We start from the raw sequence: 20,220 nt of genomic DNA, 5'->3' as shown, positions 1-20,220 counted from the left end.
TGCCCACGAATGGCCTCTCTGGCTTCTGATCAAGCTGCTAACAGCCATAATCCAAGAGACTCATTAAAAAAAAAATCTTGGAACCCAGAGGCTTTTGGAAGAAATGCATCCAGTCCCTGCAGTAGGTTACCAGCACCGGGTCACCCCCAGGTGGAAATAGGTTTCATTCCTTGGCCTGTTCCCCCTGGCAGCTCAGTGGCCGCCATCCTCCAGAAGCCACTGGATGGTCAGGTTTGGATCCACAGTGATGAGACACGTGGGGCCTCATAGGGTGTGGGTGGAGCTGGCCCTTTCCCTCCCACCCCAACAAGACGCTGTTTGACCGCCCACAAACGGCCTCTCTGGCTCCTGATCAAGTTATGTATTTATTCATTTATTTTGTCTTTTCACTATTGCAATGTTTGTGCCAGTTGTTCCATCAATTCACTGCTGTATCCCCAATATCTACAATCCTATTTGGTTTTATTGAATGAATGAATATTTGTTATAGAAAGATAATTTTTTTAATCTATAAAAAGTAAGTAAATGAAATGTGGGGTGGGGGGGAATTTCTCTACGTTGTCCAAGTTTCCTAATGGACGACTCTATATGTGCCTATGAGAGAAACAAATTTCAATTTTAATTTTCTAAATAAATTATTGACAATCATTTCTTTATAGTAGACAAGATCAGCTGTGTTAGGTATTTAGTTGGAAACACACTCAAAACAAAATAATCTGTATTTTGTCTCATATTTTTTCATCACAAATTATAGATGGAATGTCATTTGGTATCTACAATAGGGACAATTAGCAAATTCATTAATTAGAATTCCATTAGCACATTGGTGGTTGGTTCTAACGAAGATCAGTCTTTATATATGTCAGTTAATAAGTAGGCTTGAATTTTCTCACATATAATTAATTTTCCCATTATTTTATTTTGCATCAAAGTTGAGGCCTCATTTATACCCAAAATCTAAATATAGTATTATGTTTTATCTTTAATTTTTTTTAAAAAATTTATCATAAATGATGTCTTCTGAGATAAATATGAAGCAAAATTTGATTTTCAAAAGTTGCTCATTTATCTTCACTGCCACAATACTATTCTCTATTCAGATATGCTCTTTAAAAGCTTCAATATAAGTCTTGGAGATGCAAGAGGCAGAATGATTGAGTCATACATATATGTTCTGTTACGTGGCATACATTGTTTCAAACCCTACCTCTCTATCAACTAATAGTTGTAGGACTTGGACAAACCATGAAGTGGCTGAAAGACAAAGGCAATCGTGTTAATAATAGTAAAAATAATAATAATTATTATTTCTTATTATTGTGAAGATTAGATGACTTAATAATCTGTTGCACTTGAGTGCAATGTCTGGAAATGAGTAAGATTTGTTTAGATTTCTTTTCAGTTATACAGTAAAATGGAGGGGCTATGCAGGTAAAACAGAATGTGATCTTGGTCAAGATGATAGTATTTAGTAACAGCAATTCTCATAAAGGGGCTTAGATAAAACCATTTAGCCACCGACATTTCAACAATTTGGGGAAAGATATGTTGGTCCTAAGTGTTACCATAGCATCCACTATTATAAATTATCTAAACTTGTCCTGCAAATAAGCGGTGTACAATTTACAGTCACTATGTAAACCAAGGAAGGGCCCCTGCCAAAATAGAACAATCTTAACACTATTTTCTCTATAGATACTCTCTTGTAGCATTTTTAGCGGTTTTTCATAACAAACTGTCACTGTCACTGTCTCCCTGTTGTTCATCGATTTGTTCAAGTGGGCCCAGTAACGTCTTCATCATGAGACTTATTATTACTGTGTTTGGCATGTTGAATACGTCACGGGTAGCTTGCCAGGCTTTGCTGTGTGGGCGAGATACTCTCGGTAGCTTGCCGGGCTCTCCGAGAGGGGCGATGGAATCAAACCCAGCTTGGCTGGGCTGCTGCATGCAAGGCAAATGCCCTACTGCTGTGCTATCGCTCCAGCCCTCATAACAAACAATTCAAAATATATTACCTAAGTTTTTTTGGGGACAAGGATTGGGGTTTGGGATGGAAACATTCCAAATACGATGGTGGGAAGGTGTAAAGGTGGTGGAATTGGCGTTTGAATATTAACTGTAATCAAATATGTGAACTGCCTTATAAAATAATTTTTTAAATTTTTTTAAAATATATAAATGAACCAAGGAAGGATCATTTTAAATCACAGACAATATGCTGACATATTTTTAGCCATGCTTGATTATTTTAATGTGTTTTCAATTAAAGGTAGAAACAAAAGTCTATATCACACAGATATGTCCATTCTTATTGTATGTATTTTAGAATCTAAAATACTAACATCTTAAGATCTCAAGTATGCTTTCTAGTAAGTTTCTTTTTGAAGATAGCACATTCATATCCCAGCTTGCTGTAGGAAAGTTCATCATGAATGCAGCCTTAAAGTTTTATTGTGTTCTCACTATACAATTCTTTGGCATGAGTGAAAGAGAACATTTCCTCCTTGTTAGTATAAAAAACTTCCTGGAGACGGTTACAGTTTTAGCAGAGGAAAAAGTGGAACTTGCAAAAGTTCTTAACATAGACGTAAAATGAGTGAATTTAAAAATTCTGAGATGGATAATCAGGCACATGGAAAAATAAATCAGCTTGCCTCATTGACTATTTTGATAAAGTCTGATTAAGAGATTTAAACCAAGAGTTTTGTTCTTGTGCCTAAGGTAGAGTAAGTAAAGTAACTTACTATGGTGGAAGGAATGTTTGGAGAAGAAAGTTACTATAGCATTCCATACTGACCATAGAAAAATATGCAAGGACTTTGAATTCACTGGGGTGAGGAATGAAACATTCATTTCATTAGAAAATGAAAAATACACAGGCTCTGGATATGCTTTATGTAACATTTAGATAACTAAGCATAAGAAATGCTATATATTTAAATTTCTTAAGAAGAATTTTCATTTTAAAAAGAAAAAATGTTTAACTTTACTCTGGGGGAAAGTTGAAAAGAACATCCTCAACTCAAAAAGAAATTAACATGAGAAGAGACTAGAGGAAAAGGCAACTATCTTGTTATATTTCTGTATAAATAATTGCATTTGTTCTTGTATTGAATGAGAAGGGAGAACTGTACAAAAGAGAATGAAGTTCAGATACTAGAAAATGCAGCAATTCATAAGGATTCACAGAATCAGGTCATGAAATTTTAGAACTATCATTATATCCATCTTTGCAAAAGAATTTAAATAACGTCTAACTTCTGAACTTTTTTGTTCCCAAATTAATTGTTCAATATTTCTCATATATATATTTATCACATACACACATATATTATAAAAATCACAGATATCTTGCTTTAAGTAGAACAGATTCCAAACCACCTCCATCACGTTTTTCTTCTCATTTTAATAAAATTTAATAGTGCCTATTCAAATTCAACAACTTCATTTTATGTAAAAAGATACAGAGATCCAAAAATCAATTAAGTATAGAAAATAATATGCATAATGGAACCAAGACTAGATCTAGGTTCACTTTGTGTAAAACTTGCCATTTTACAATGTTCTATATAGACAAAAAATTGTATTATTATTGAAATATTTGAAATACTGCTTTCATAGTACATAATACAGCATTTAAAAATAATGCGGCAAGAGAGATAGTACAGAGGGTAAATTGCTGGCCTTGGACATGAAAGACCGGGTCCTATCTTTAGCACTATATATGACTTTCCAATCACAATCAGAACTAATTGCTGAGCACAGTTTCAGGAGTAAGGATCTGATCACAGACAGGTGTGGCTCCCCCAAATCAAATAAATAAATACAAGTAAATATCTTACTAATATCTAGAAGTTGAGAAATACTGTGTTTTCTAATATTTAAATTTGTGAGAAAATATCAGATCCTTCTAAGATGACTTGTCCAAGGGTTAGGAAAATAGTCCAGCAGGTAAGAAACCTGCCTTTCATGAAGCAAATCCAAGTTTGTTCTCTGCACTGCATATCATCCCCAAAGGTCCCACAGGAGTGATCCCTGAGCAAGAAAGCATGGGTAAGCCCTATGCACGGTACCTGTGTGACCAAAAATCCAGAACAAAACAAAATTAAGTGGCTCACCCAGCACTTCGGCTTTTAGAAATACATTGTACAAGCACAAAGTAATATAAATTTGGAGAGAGTCATACAAAAAATGCCCACCATATGAAACTAATAATCAGGAATAGTTTCATTTATGCAAATAGAGTCTTATCCTTGATCACTTGATCACTTGACATCTCATTATTCATCGATTTGCTTGAGCAGGCTCCATTCATCCCTGTGGCATGCTAGTGTAGCCCAATGGCATCTGCTCATTCTAAGAACACAAACAGCCTCAAATAGATCTTTCAGGGCCTTGATGAAGAAGTCTGACCATCTCATAGGTGGGTATCCAAGTGATCTTTTGACATCCTGTGGAATCTAGTTGGTAATGGCTGTAGTCCAGCGGTCATCTCCAAATCTCATTACATGTCCAGCTCATCTTATTTTTGATGCCTTGGCAAACAAGATAGCATCCCTGATTCTTGACCATCGACAGAGGTTGGAACTCTGGATTCTTGATCTCATTTGAGTGAATCGTGATACTCCAAGCATAGCCCTTTCAATTCCTCTTTGGAGACCCAAATAGCGTTCTCATCCTGTTTTCCTAGGGCCCAGGTCTCTGAGGCATATGTTAATGCAGGAAGAACAGTGGAATCGAAGAGATGTGCCCCGAGCAGAGGTTCTTCATCCTCTTAGCTATTTCTTCGACGTTCTTGGAGGCGGTCCAAGACACTCTCTTCCTCCTGCGCAACTCAGGTGCCAGGTCAATAATGATGTTGACTTCTTGACCTAGGTACAACATAACTGTTGCATTTGGATATATTCATTCTGTTGAGAGCAAATGGAACTTTAGGAACAAGACCCATGAAATACTTCAAGGAAATAGATCATGCACTCCTGAAGTTCATATAAAACAACAAACACCCACAAATAGCTGAAGCAGTTCTTGGGAAAAAGACATGGGGAGGCATTGCCCTTCCCAACCTCAAACTCTACTACAAAGTGGTAATAATTAAAACAGCCTGGTACTGGAACAAAGCCAGGGCCGCAGACCAATGGAACATGTTGGAATATCTGTACACATAACCCCAAATGTATGAACATCTAATCTTTGATAAGGGAGCAAGAAATGTGACGTGGAACAAGAAAAGCCTCTTCAACAAATGGTGCTGGCATAACTGGACAACCACATGCAAAAAAATAGGCTTAAACCTTGATCTAATATGCACAAAAGTCAGATCAAAATGGATTAAAGATCTCAACATCAGGCCAAAATCCATAAGATACATTGAAGAAAAGGTCGGCAAAACCCTCCACGATATTGAGGTTAATGGTATCTTCAAAGACGACACTCCACTGACCCACCACGTGGAAACAGAGATAAACAAATGGGGGACTATCTTAAATTAAGAAGCTTCTGCACCTCAAAAGATACAATAACCAGAATGCAAAGACAATCTACAGAATGAAAAAGGTTATTTATCCAATACCCATCTGATAAAGGGTTGATATCAAGGACACACAAAGCTCTGGTTGAACTCTACAAGAAGAAAACATCTAACCCCATCAAAAAATGGGGTGATGAAATAAACAGAAACTTTTCCAAAGAAGAAATTCGAATGGCTAAAAGGCACATGAGAAAATACTCTACATAACTAATAATCAGGGAGATGCAGATCAAAACGACAATGAGATATCATCTCACACCACAAAGACTGGCCCACATCCAAAAGAACAAAAGCAACTGGTGTTGGCGTGGATGTGGCTAGAAAGGGACCCTCCTTCACTGCTGGTGGGAATGTCGACTGGTTCATCCCTTTTGGAAAACAGTATGGACGATTCTCCAAAAATTAGAAATTGAGCTCCCATTTGACCCAGCAATACCACTATTGGGAATTATCCTGGCGAGGCAAAAAAGTATAATTGAAATGACATCTGCACTTCTATGTTCACTGCTGCACTATTCACAATAGCCAAAATCTGGAAAAAACACGAGTGCCCAAGAACAGATGACTGGTTAAAGAAACTTTGGTACATCTACACAATGAAGTACTATACAGTTGTTAGAAAAAGATCAAGTCATGAAATTTAAATACAAGTGGTTCTACATGAAAAATATCACGGTAAGCGAAATGAGTCAGAAAGAGAGGGACAGACATAGAAAGATTGCATTCATCTGGGGAACATAAAGTAACAAAATAAGAGACTAACAACCAAGAATAAGTACCAGGAGGTTCACTCCATGGCTTGGAGTCCAGCCGCACATGCTGGGGGAGAAGGTAGCTCAGTTAGAGAGGGGAGCACCAAGTAAAGGGTGTTGGGAGGATCTTCCCAGGATGAGAGATGCATGCGGAAATAGACTATAGACCGAACATGATTTCCACTCGATGTCTCTTTTGCAAACCACAGCACCCAAAAGGAGAGAGAGAACAAAAGGGAATGCCCTGCCACAGTGGTGGGGTGGGATGGGGGTTTGGGGATGTGTGGGAGGGATGCTGGGAGCATTGGAGGTGGGGAATAGGCAGTGGTGGAGGGATGGGTACTCAATCATTGTAAAACTGAAACCCAAGCACAAAAATTTGTAAGTTTACAACTGTATCTCATGGTGTTTCACTAATAAAAATTTTAAAAAGAAGCATGTTCACCTCAATTGAAAATTAAAATAAACTCTAGCTTGGACAGGGGTTCTCCCCCAAATTCAATTTGGCTATTTACATTTGAGGTACTTTATGATTTTATCATTTCTTTGAAATTAAATTCTGCTTGAGATCCAAAATATAAAATAAAATAAAATAAAATGAAGTCAGTCATACAGGATTTGGAAAGTAATAACTCCAATCACCAATGTTCTGGTAAGATACAGGATAAGACACCATGTCAGACACAGAAACACAAACTGCAGCATGCCATGAGCAGACAGAAACAAAGATTAGAGTGACAGATCTATAAGAAAGGTTTTAAAAAAGAAGATTCAAAAATTTCTGTCTCTGGGGGGCTGAGCAATAGCACAGCGGGTAGGGTGTTTGCCTTGCACTCGGCTGACTCAGGTTTGATTCCCAGTATTCCATATGGTCCCCTGACCACTGCCAGGGGTAATTCCTGAGCGCAGAGCCAGGAATAACCTCTGTGCATCGCCAGGTGTGACCCAAAAAGCAAAAAAAAAAAAAAAAAATTCTGTCTGCCATCTAAGACATTAGATGTGTCTGACTGTCCTCACCAGGGCTCAACAGCTGAAAACCTCCGGGCCCCAGCCAAGGTCATGCTGGGACCACTCTCCACACACTTGGATGAGCCTCATGCATAAAAGAACTGGCAGAGGAACCCAGGTGTGTGGGACCCGGGGCTGAGATCTCCAAGCCTGCATGGTTTGGGACTGGACCTGCCAGTAGCTAGACAATTACACCCACCAACTGCCCTGTAACCCCAGCAACAGCCAGAATGCAGAGATTATCACACTCAGCTGCTGGAACCGCGTGGCTGCATTCACAGCCACGCGACATCTTATCATCTCATTCCTACTTTGGACAAACTGGCAGGCTACCAAATGTACCCTGCCCACACGGCAGAGTCTGGCAAACTCCCCGTGGCGTACCCAATATGCCAAATACCAGTAACAATGAAGGGTCTCATTCTCCTAACTCTGAAAGAGCCTTAAATATGACACTTTTTAAAAAAAATCTCAGGGCTAGGACGAAGGAGACATTACTGGGGCCTGCTCGAGGCAATCAACGAATAACAGGATGGTTGTGATTGTGATTGTGATCTAAGACATGAAGCAGACGGAACTACTCCAGAACCTATATGGGACTAACCATGTCAACATGCACAATTATAAAATAATAAGTCTCTATGACTTGAAGTCACCCAATTTGTGGTTATTTGTTAAAGCACCAATCCAGAAGCAGGACAACTCCATTTTAGCTGGAGAAGGGTAATCAAGAAAACTCCATGATCAAGAGCTAAGAATACAACCTGGCCCTAGAGCAGACACTACATCAGAACTTGAGAAATCACTCCACTACACTGTTCCCCCAAGTAGGAAACAAGAAAAAAATGAAGAAGAATAGTCTCCTTTTTGTAGAAGAGCACACAGAAAAAACAGACTTCTTTGAAGGACATCCTCAACAGAGAACAAATATCAAATACAGACTCAGGAATGAGTATCTTGGGAAAAATTCCTCTCAGATGCAAAAATGCTACTAAAGTAAATTGGAATTTGGAAGCACTAAGGAGATTGTAATAAGATGAAGCATAAATCTAGCTCATCTCCTAATACCCTTGTACAAAGTATAGCAAAAAGTAGCAGCATGCTTACTTACTTACAAACTTTAATAATTTTTAGTACTTTTTTACATTTTAGAATTTTATATTTTTATATATTAGGTACCATGGTGACAATAACATTAACTTTTATGGTATTCATGTATAAGACTATTTATATTATTAAACTCAGTAACAGGGTCTCATTTTTAATCAAAAATACAAGACACACCAAAAGCAAAAAGGGGGAAAATACACACTGATGAAAGCAAAAGCATCTAATTGCACCAAATTTAGTGTGACATATGTTGAAAATACAGAAAATTTGATGCAATTATTATCAATGCTTTAAAGGCCCTGTGAAGAAGTGGACAATTATCATGAAATGGTGGAGAATTTTAGCAAGGATAAAACCATAAGTGTAAAAAAATGTAAAAAACAGTAGCAGAGATTAAGAAAATTTTGACAGGTTCACCAAAGATTTTACAAGTTGAGGAATAAATGGAACAACCTGAATAATTAACAGAAATTTGCAAAATAATCCTCAAAATCTGTTTAAAAAATAAAGATGAGAGTGTGGGTAGAGAACAGATCACTAAAGAGTCAAGTGACAATAAGAATTGATCTGACCTGGGCATAATAAGGTACCAGAAAAAAAAAAGCAAGAAAAAAATCAATCAGAAGAAACTATTGAAGAAATACTGAACAAGAAAATTCAAAACTTAACATAAGACATCTAATCCTGGATCTAAAAAGCTCCCAAAACACCAAGAACAAACAACAAATAAAATCTCAATATATCATATTTCATTCATATGTGAAGGCAAAGACCCAAATCATAGAAGAAAATTCTGGTGGAGAACATGTTACATACAGAGCACTGTAGCACTGTCCTCCTGTTGTTCATCGATATGCTCGAGCGGGCCTAGTAACGTCTCCATCGTGAGACTTGTTGTTACTGTGTTTGGCATATTGAATACATCACGGGTAGCTTGCCAGGCTCTGCCGTGCGGGCGAGATACTCTCGGTACCTTGCCGGGCTCTCCAAGAGTGGCGGAGGAATCAAACCCTGGTCGGCCACATGCAAGGCAAACACCCTACCTCTGTGCTATTGCTCCAGCCCATCCGGAGCAATAAGCTTTAAATACTGTAGCAGACTCTTGTTGGAAATCATGCAAGTCAGAAGACCATGTAATAATACTTTTAAATTATTACAGAATAAAATGTGGGACTGAGCTGGAGAGATAGTACAGTAAGTAGGATGTTTGCCTTGCACACAGCTCACCCAGTTTTAACCTCCAACACCCTTCATGGTCCCCTGAGCCCTACCAGCAGTGATCCCTGCACTCAGAAGCAGAAATAAGACCTGAGCACAGATAGGTGCGGCCCAAAAATGAAACAAAAAAGAATAAAATGTGGGGCGGGAGTGATAGTACAGCAGGTGAGGTGCTTGTTCCTTGCATGCAGACAGACTGGATTTGACCCCAGGCACCCAGGTGGTCCCCTAAACCTACTAGGAGTGATCCCTGAGTACAGACAGAGTCAGGAATAAACCCCGAACACAGCTGGGGTGGCCCAAAAACCAGTAACAACAACAACAAAAGAAATAAATTGTAAATACAAAATTCCAAACCTAATGAAAAATACCTTTAAAATGAAGGCAGGAGCTGGAGAGATACACCAGCAGGTAGGGTGCTTGACTTGAAAACAGACAATCTGGGTCTGTGGTCCTAGCTTCCATACAGTTCCGCATGTCCCACCAGAAGTAATCCCTGAGTTTAAAGCCAGGAGTAAGACCTGAGCAATGCCAGGTATGGCCTGAAAACAAAGAACAACAAAAAATAATGGTAAGAAGCATAGAAAACTCATTAGCAGCTAGTCTGCACACAAAAAAGGGCAAATTAATTCTCTTGGTGACATGATGCAGAAGCTTTTATCTTCACAAATAGTTTTAGATCTAATGTTAATAAATACAAATATTGAATTGGCCTAAAAATATTGAATCCTCAAAGCAAACATTCATAGCAATTCACTATGTTTTTAACACATTTGTCAAATTAAAATTATAACATCCCAAGAAATGAGAGGGGGGAATTGAAAGTCTAACTTCAAATATAACATTTATGAAGTCCTTATGTTACATAAAAGGCAGTATAAGATTATGTAAAAATAAAAATAATGTTATTAAAACATAAATTAACACAGGATAACTAAGAAAATATTTAGTTAAAGGTAATAAGCCAATAGTGTAAGATAAAATGGCATCATTAACAAAGAGCTCAATATAAAAAGAAGCTAAAACCAAAAATCAAATAGAGCAAATGAAAAACAATTAGTAAGAGATCATATGAATATTAAAATGTTAATTGTTATATACAATGAATAAATACAAGTCAATTCAAAGACTAAGATTATGAGAATCACACCCCATAACCCTATAGTTAAAGAAATTCACATTTTGTATAAATGTACAGAATACACGGACCTATTGAAAATTAAAGGACTTTTCTTTACACAATATCAAACATTAACAAAAGAAAGTGTGATGACTATATAAATAGAATGGTAAACTTCAAAAAATATAAATATTAAAAAAAAACAACTCAAAGACTTAACCCTAAATATAAATTTGTTTAGTGAGAGACATCAAACTGTATCTGTTACTGTCCTCCTGTTGTTCATCGATTTGCTTGAGTGGGCCCAGTAAGATTGTGAAGACTTGTTGTTACTGTGTTTGGCATATCGAATACGCTATGGTGAGCTTGCCAGTCTCTGCTGTGTGGGCGAGATACTCTCAGTAGCTTGCCGGGCTCTCCGAGAGGGGCGGAGGAATCAAACTCAGGTCGGCCAGGTCGGCTGCATGCAAGGCAAATGCTATCGCTCCAGCCCAAACTGTATAAATAAAAAAGTTATACAATTGAACCAAGGTAACAAAGCCAATTATTGCTAGAAATTTTAATACTTTATTCTCACTAATCAATTAAAAAGAATAGAAAGACTCTCGGGCAGAAAATCTAACAATAACAGATTACATTCTCTTAACAAGAAGAAATGCAGTATAAATTAAGGTAGAATGCATTTGTGTTGCAAATAAAAAATATAAAGCAATTGAAATCATACAAACATATTCCCAAATCATAATGGAACAAAATTAGAAATTCATAGAAAAAGATACTTGGAAAACTCCAAATTAATTAACAAACAACACTTTTCTATAGAACCCAAACACAAAAAGAGAAAAATCACCAAAAAATGAAAATATTAAATATAATGAAAATTAAAATCTTGCCAAAATATGCGATTTTCAGCAAAACACCAATTAAAGGAATATCTATTTATTCAGTCCAGAGAGATAGAAAGTACAGTGGGCAATGTGCTTGCCTTGCACACAGCTGACCATGATGGATTCCCCAGCACAAAAATATGATCTCCTGTCGCTGACAAAAGTGATCCCAGAGCACAGAACTAGAAACAAGTCTTGAGTACTACAGGGGAGGAGCCAACTAACAATAAGTAAATAGTTATATCATTAAAATTCTTCTGTCATAAGTTTTGAATAAATTATCCAAGAACATATCTTAACACATTTTTAAGAAAAAGAGAAAATTACCCCTAAAGCAGAAGTATAGAAGAACTTTTTGAAGCAAAGGAACGGACAGCATCTGATGACAACAGGCCCTTAGACTTGAACATCAGAGATGAGGTGACCAAGCACAGAAAAGGGGCAGGTGAGATGAGGAAAAGTCCACACTTGGACACTCCAGCGGTGGTGGAGGGAGCAGTAAATTCTCATAGTAGAAGCATAACCAAAAACACTATGAAAGTCATGTTACCTTTCTCCAACAATTTTTTTAAACAAAGAAATAATACTAAAGGTCAAATATGTGGCTCAAGAGATAGAGCACAAAACAAAGCATGCATAAAGCCCCGAGCTTAATGGCCCACTGTTTGCCCTCAACCCCCAGTACTGAGCACTGTATCCAGAGTCCCTGCCTCTTCCCGGCCTGAGGAGACATATCTGCCCCACTGCTCTGAAATAACTGTCACTGTTACTGTCCTCCCCTTGTTCATCGATTTGCTCGAGCGGGCCCAGTAACATTGTGAGACTTGTTACTGTGTTTGGCATATCGAATACGTCACGGGTAGCTTGTCAGGCTTTGCTGTGAGGGCGAGATACTCTTGGTAGCTTGCCGGGCTATCTGAGAGGCGCGGAGGAATCAAATTCAGGTTGGCTGTGTTGGCCACATGCAAGGCAAGCGCCCTACCCACTGTGCTATCACTCCAGCCCCTGAAATAACTAAAAAAGAAAATAAGAAAACCTGAATACATTCTCCCTTTTATCAAAACTAGGCAAAGATATCAGCTTTCCTAATCTTTGTCATTCTAGCCATTCAAGATAATGCAATAAGACAATTTTAAGAATAAAATGAATACAAACTAGAAGAAACTGTATCTTGTTCTTGGAAAACAATATTTTAGAGATTAGCAAACATTCAAAGTCTGTTTTTTTTTTAAAACTCCCAGAACTAATAATTGGCTTACTAAAGTTTTCAGATACAAGGTCTATATTTTTAAAAAAGCAACTATATTTCTATTTACTATATACAATGAACAATGAAAAACTGAAAACTGAAATTTCAAAGGTAACACTTATAATAGTACCAAAAATAATAAATACCCACTTATGAATGTAACATGATATACACAAAATTTGCTTGCTTAAAACTAAATAATTAATTAATAAAAATGAATTACCTTTAATGGGCTGGAAGATAATAAAAATAAAGCACTTTTAATGGGCTGGTTAAGATATAATTTCTCCCCAAATTGATCCATAAATTCAATGTAATTCACTCAATATCCCAATAAGGTGTTTTTGTAGAAACAAACAAGTTGATTTTATAGGGAAAGAATCAAGGAGCAAAAAAAAAAAAATCCCATTTTTTAATGAACTACCTAATTTCACACTAACTGGTTTCAAGATTGATGTTAAAGTGACAGCATCCAAAGGACTAAACATGATGGTCTCTCTGTATCTGTATTGTAAACCATAATGCCCCGAAATAGAGAGTGAGTAAGAAAAAAAGTGCCTGCCATAGAGGCAAAAGGTGGGGTGGGGTGGAGGTGGCAGGAGGGATACTGGGTACGTTGGTGTTGGGAAAAGTACACTGGTGGAGGGATAGGTGTTTGATCATTGCATGAGTGAAACTCAGTCATAAGAGATTTGTAACTATCTCACAGTGATTCAATAACATTTTTTTTAAAAAATAAAGCTAGAGCATCAAAATCACAAGGAACTGGTAAAGGACTAGACACATAAGTCACTTTTTTTTTCTTTTTGGGTCACACCCGGCGATGCACAGGAGTTACTCCTGGTTCATGCACTTAGGAGTTACTCCTGGCGGTGCTCAGGGGACCATATGGGATGCAGGGAATCAAACCTAGGTCAGCTGTGTGCAAGGCAAATGCCCTACCCGCTGTGCTATTGCTCCAGCCCCTAGACACATAGGTCACTTCTTTTGAACAGAAAATTCAAAAGTAGGTCACATATATGAGTTTACTAGATTTTCAATAAAGATCTAATAAGCAAAATCAATTGAGATTTTTTTCAACAAATGCTGCTTAAGCATTAGCTATACACATGCAAAACGACAGTGCATGTTCCGTCTGGATGGTAGTTCAAAGGACTAGAGAACATTCTTTGCACACTAGCAGCCCAGGTTTTATCCCCAGCATCACATGATCCCCTAAGGACCATCAGGAATGATCCTGGAGCAACAAGACAGGAGTAGCACCAAAACACTACCACACTGACAGGTGTAGTTCAAATGAAAAAAATAGTAAAAATAGCATCAACAACAATAATAATAATGTTCCTCTATACCTTGTACAATTGCTAGAATTCACTGAAAATGTAATACAAATTTAAATACATAATATGCTACAGTAAAACTAGACAAAATTACAGTAGTAGAGACTCGATTCAATACTAAAAGCATCACTTGTGTCACTTGTCATCCCATTATTCATTGATTTGCTTGAGCGGGCACCAGTAACGTCTCCATACATCCCTGCCATGTGCTAGTGTAGCTCAATGGCATCTGCTCGCTCCAGGAACACGAAGAGCCTCAAACCGTTTGTTCAGGGTTTTGACGAAGAAGTTTGACCATCTCATAGGTGGGCGTCCGTCCTTTTGATATCCCATGGAATCCAGTCGGTAATGGCTCTAGCCCAACAGTCATCTCCAAATCTCATTACGTGTCCAGCCCATCTGATTTTCGATGCTTTAGCAAACGAGACAGTGTCCCTGATTCTCGATTGTCCATGGCGGTCAGAACTCTGTATTCTTTCTCTCACTTGAGTGAAGCGTGATATTCCAAGCATAGTTCTTTCGATTCCTCTTTGGGTGATCCAAATAGTGTTCTCATCCTGTTTTCATAGAGCCCAGATCTCTGAGGCATACGTTAGTGCAGAAGTAACAGTGGACTCAAAAAGATGTGCCTGGAGCAGGAGGTTCTTCATCCTCTTAACAACGTCTTTGACACTCTTGAAGGCATTCCACACCACTCTCTTCCTCCTGCGCAGTTCTGGCGCCAAGTTGTACCTCATGTTGAGTTCTCAGCCCAGGTACACATGCTCCGCTTTTCAGATGCTTGGGCTGAGCAACACGCATGAGTGAAGCTCCACAGAACCAGGTAAAGTGGAACTTTGTGACCTTGGACTCCTGGCTCAAAGGGACCCGGAAACTAAAAGCATAATCCATAAAAATATGGCAGACTGAGTATTTTTTATATAAATAAACATGTTCTCTTTGTATTTGAAAAATATTAAGAGAATAAAATGATAAATCACAGACTAGAAGAGTTTTGAATCACCTGTTTGTTAAAAGATCTGTATCCATGCATAAAAGTGTTCCAGGGACTATAGTGATACTACAGGGGACAAGGTGTTTGCCTTGCATGTAGCCTACCTGCGTTCTATCTGAGTCTTGTCAGGAGTGATCCCTAAACCCAGAGCCAGGAGTAAGCCCTGAGCATAGCAAGTGTTACCAAAGAAATTTCAAAAAAAGAAAATTAACAAGTCAATGAAGAAAGGTCCACAAACTTTAGCACTTCACTAAAAAAGATAAACAGGTGATAAAAAAGCCCATGAAATGTTGTTCAACATCATTAGTCAAAGAGTATAAATTAAGAGACATTATTAGAAGAATATCAAAATTCGAAGAAAAAAAGATTAAAAAGAAGGCATCCAATGATCTTAACAGCAGTTAAGATTGCACAGTAAACTGAAACTTTGATAAACTGATTGTGAGAATGCAAAGTGATATAGCTCTTGTGGAAATATTTGCTCTATCTTACAAAATTTCTTGTAAACAAAGATTTGCCATATGACCCAAAAATAGCACTTCTATATATTTACTCAGGTAAAATGAAAATTGTCTTCACACAAAGATATGAAATAGGTGTTTATTGTTGATACATTTACAATTACCAAAATATGAAAATAAGTCCAAAATGTGCTTCAGCTACTAAATAGGCTCCAGTCAGTTCTACCTCAAAATAGAAGGGTACCAAGACTACTTAGTTCTACAGTAGGTAAGCACTTGCCTTACACATGGCCAACTCAGGTTTAATTCCAGGTTTAATCAGCTTCCCTAAGCACTGTCAGGAGTGGTCACTGAGCACAGAGTAAGGAGTAATGACTGAGCACTTCTAGGTATGGCCCCAAAACCAAACAAAGAAAATAAGACTTAATTCATAAAAAAAAAGAAGTGAGTTACTGATACCTATCCCAAAATGGATGACTCTCAAAAGCCTTACATAGAATGAAGGGAGACAGACTGTTACTTAATGTGTAATTCCATTTATGTGACATTCTAGAATAGGCAAGATTGTTTGGACAGAAAACAGACCAGCAGCTCTCAAAAACTCTGGCAATGCCTGAACGAACTGGGCAGGTTTAGCACCACTGGATGCAGTGCGGGCTCTGGGGCAGGCAGGGAAAAAAAATTTTTTGACAGTAGTTACAGAATGACTATAAAGCAGCATGGAAGAGTTTTAAGAATTGATAGAAGTTTCTTTATCTTGATTGTGGTGGTATATCCATTTGTCAGAACAAACAGAATTGTACACCACAATAGATGAATTTTAGCCTCTATAAATTAAGCCTTCACTGTCACTGTCACTGTCCTCACATTGTTCATCAATTAGCTCAAGCGGGTCCAGTAATGTCTCCATTTTTTGAGACTTGTTGTTACTGTGTTTGGCATATCAAATACATCACAGGGAGCTTGCCAGGCTTTGCCATGCGGGCGAGATACTCTCAGTAGCTTGCCAGGCTCTCCGAGAGGGGTGGAGGAATCGAAACTGGCTTGGCTGGGCTGGCTGCATGCAAGGCAAATGCCCTACCACTGTGCTATCACTCCAGCTCTTCATTTTTTTTAATGACAATGTATGTATTTATAACAATAATTTTAAATAAGAATGTAAAATGAGAGTTGTAGATGCAAAGAGGAGAAATATAGGGGCAGAATAGGAAAGAATCACGAATATACAATGACAGTCTAGATCACTCTGGGAACATGAAGAGCCTCAAACCGATCATTCATAATCTTGATGAAGAAGTCTGACCATCTGGTAGGTGGGCGGCCACGCGGTCTTTTGACATCCCGTGGAATCCAGTCAGTAACAGCTCTAGTCCAGTGGTTGTCTTTAAATCTCATTACATGACCAGCCCATCTGATTTTCGACACCTTGGCAAATGAGACAGCGTCCCTGATTCTTGATCGTCGACAGATGTCAGAACTCCGGATTCTTTCTCTCATTTGAGTGAAACGTGATATTCCAAGCATAGCTCTTTCTATTCTTCTTTGGGAGACCTGAATAGCGTTCTCATCCTGTTTGCGTAGGGCCCAGGTCTCTGAGGCATATGTTAATGCAGGAAGAACAGTGGAATCAAAGAGATGTGCCTGGAGCCGGAGGTTCTTCGTCCTCTTAGCTATTTCTTCGACGTTCTTAAAGGCGTTCCAAGCCGCTCTCTTCTTCCTGCGCAGCTCAGGTGCCAGGTCATTTGTCATGCTGACTTCTCGACCTAGGTACACATAACTGTTGCATTCAGAGATGGTTGTTCCGTTGAGAGCGAATGGGGCATCAGGAACGAGGCCGTTTCTCATAAACATTGTCTTCGTAAGATTCAGCTGTAGTCCTACCTTTCCACACTCACGGTCAAAGTCGGCCAGCATTTGTGCCACTTGGCTGATGTTTGGTGTTATTAAAACAATGTCATCAGCAAAGCAGAGGTGGTGTAGTTGCCGACCATCTATCTTCACTGCCATTCCTTCCCATTCCAGTCGTCGCATGATGTTCTCGAGGGTGTCACTGAAGAGTTTCGGTGAAATGGTATCACCTTGCTGAACCCCTCTCTTGACATCAATGATCACTTCTTTGTAGAATGGTGAGATCCTGGTAGTGAATCCACAATACAGCTCACGGAGGATCTTGATGTATTGGGCTTGAATGCCCTGATTGGCTAGGGCTTCAATGACCGCTTCCATCCCAACAGAATCAAAGGCCTTCTTTAAATCAATGAACGTTAAACAGAGCGGCATCTTGAACTCCCGAGAAACCTCAGTGAGCTTGGTTATCGTGTGGATATGGTCGATGGTGCTGAATCCTTTGCAGAACCCTGCTTGCTCGCATGGTTGTCCTTCATCTAGTGTTCTGCCAATCCTATTTAGGATGACTCGAGTGAACAACTTGTAGATGATAGACAATAGGCAGATCGGGTGATAGTTGCCAATGTCATGGATGTCTCCCTTCTTGAACAGTAGTACGGTCCTGCTGGTTTTCCATTGAGATGGAACCTTGCATTCAGACAGGTAGCGAGTGAAGAGCCGAGCCAGTGTATTGATGAGTACTGACGGTAGGTTCTTCAGGTGTTCAGGTCTGACCTTGTCTGGGCCGGGTGCTCTTTGTTTCTTTACCAACAAAATGGTGTGTCGGATCTCGGAAGGGAGAACGTTGGGAACAACTTATCCATCCTGTGGAATTTGGTATGCCGGCAGGTGGACATGGCTATCGAAGAGATTTGAGTAGATGTATGCCATTGGGCTACACTAGCACGCAACAGGGACAAATGGAGACATTACTGGCGCCCGCTCAAGCAAATCGACGACTAACGGGAAGTTAAGTGATTAAGTGATAAGTCTAGATCCTAAGTCAATGATTGATTTGCTAGTGCTTAGTTATCACTACTTACATATTTGTAATGCATACATTCTTTTATATTTGCCAAACATTATATAATTTTTATGTGTTATTTATCATTATGTAATTTTTGTTTATTTGTTTTGGGCCACACCTGGAGGTGCTCCAGGCTTACTCCTGCCTCTGCATGCAGGATGACTTCTGGTTTTCCTTGTTGAACTTTATGAAATGCCAGAATTGAACCCAGGTCTCAAGGCAAGTTCCTTACCTGCTGTAGTATCACTCTGAGCCAAACATTATTTAATTTTACTGGGCAATACCTAAAAGTCCCCTTCCACTGTTAAAATAACAAAAATATGTTATTTTTTATTAAAGTTATAGGCGAAGATCACCTAGTTCTTAATATGGAAAGGACCGGTGTAGATTTGATGTTCTGATAAGTGAATAGCACTGTAGCACTGTAGCGCTGTCTTCCTGTTGTTCATCTGTTTGCTTGAGTGGGCACCAGTAACATCTCCATTGTGAGACTTCTTGTTACTGTTTTTGGCATATCGAATATGCCATGAGGAACTTGCCAGGCTCTGTCATACGGGCAGGATACTCTCGGTAGCTTACCAGGCTCTCCAAAAGGAACGGAGGAATTGAATCTGGGGTCGGCCGCATGCAAGGCAAATGTCCTACCCACTGTGTAATTTTATTTATATAAATGTAGTTTTCCTTCTTTAAAAACTAATACGTTCCATTATCTTTAATGACTTAATACTGTAGTCTAACCAACTAATTTGGAGACTTATCCTTGAAATAAAAATATTCTCTCCTGTTCTATTACTTCCACTGTGGATTTTAACAAGTCCTCCTAATTTCAATATCATGTACTGATATACCATTCCTAAACCTTGAGTCATCCTCTGAGGTTTGTATGTATATTACATATGTAATACTCAATATCTTTATACAGACACACCAACACCAAGAATTATAATTCACTCACCACATGCATATGTTTAAAAAGATTCTGCTCTGTCATGTTAAGCTTCATATTGCAGTATTAAATCCCTCGAGCTTTTGGCTAAATATTTCATAGGGATTATCAAAACTTTGCTTTGCCTGCAGCAGACCTCTGTTCAATTCTCGGCGAATGGTCACCTGAAACTGTCAGGAGTCACTCCTGAACACAAAGCCAGGATTTGCTCATCAGCGCTGTCAAAAGCAATTCCAAAGCCCAAATAAGTAAATAAACAGTCCATATAATCACTGTTGTACTGTCCTCCCATTGTTCATCCATTTGCTCGAGTGGGCACCAGTAACATCTCCATTATGAGACTTGTTACTGTTTTTGGCATATTAGCTACAACATGGGTAGCTTGCAGGCTTATGCCATGAGGGCTGGATACTCTCGGTAGCTTGCTGGGCTCTCAAGAGGAATAGAGAAATCAAACCCAGGTCTGTCTGTGCAAGGCAAATGCCCTACCTGCTGTGCTATCGCTGCAGCCCATATAATCGTTAATAAGAATAATATGAATACCTAACTCAGGGGGTCGAAAGATAGACTAATACTAGCAATTAGACCAAGAGGCTATCAGACCAGGAATGTCTTGATTCCATCATCTTCTTTACCCTGCACCCATCTACCTTCCCCTTGAAAAGAGTGGTTGGAAAGTGACCTACAA

The sequence above is a fragment of the Sorex fumeus genome, unplaced genomic scaffold (assembly GCF_029834395.1).
Source record: "Sorex fumeus unplaced genomic scaffold, SorFum_2.1 ptg000034l, whole genome shotgun sequence".
Classification (NCBI taxonomy): Eukaryota; Metazoa; Chordata; class Mammalia; order Eulipotyphla; family Soricidae; genus Sorex; species Sorex fumeus.
This window is presented reverse-complemented; position numbering follows the sequence as displayed.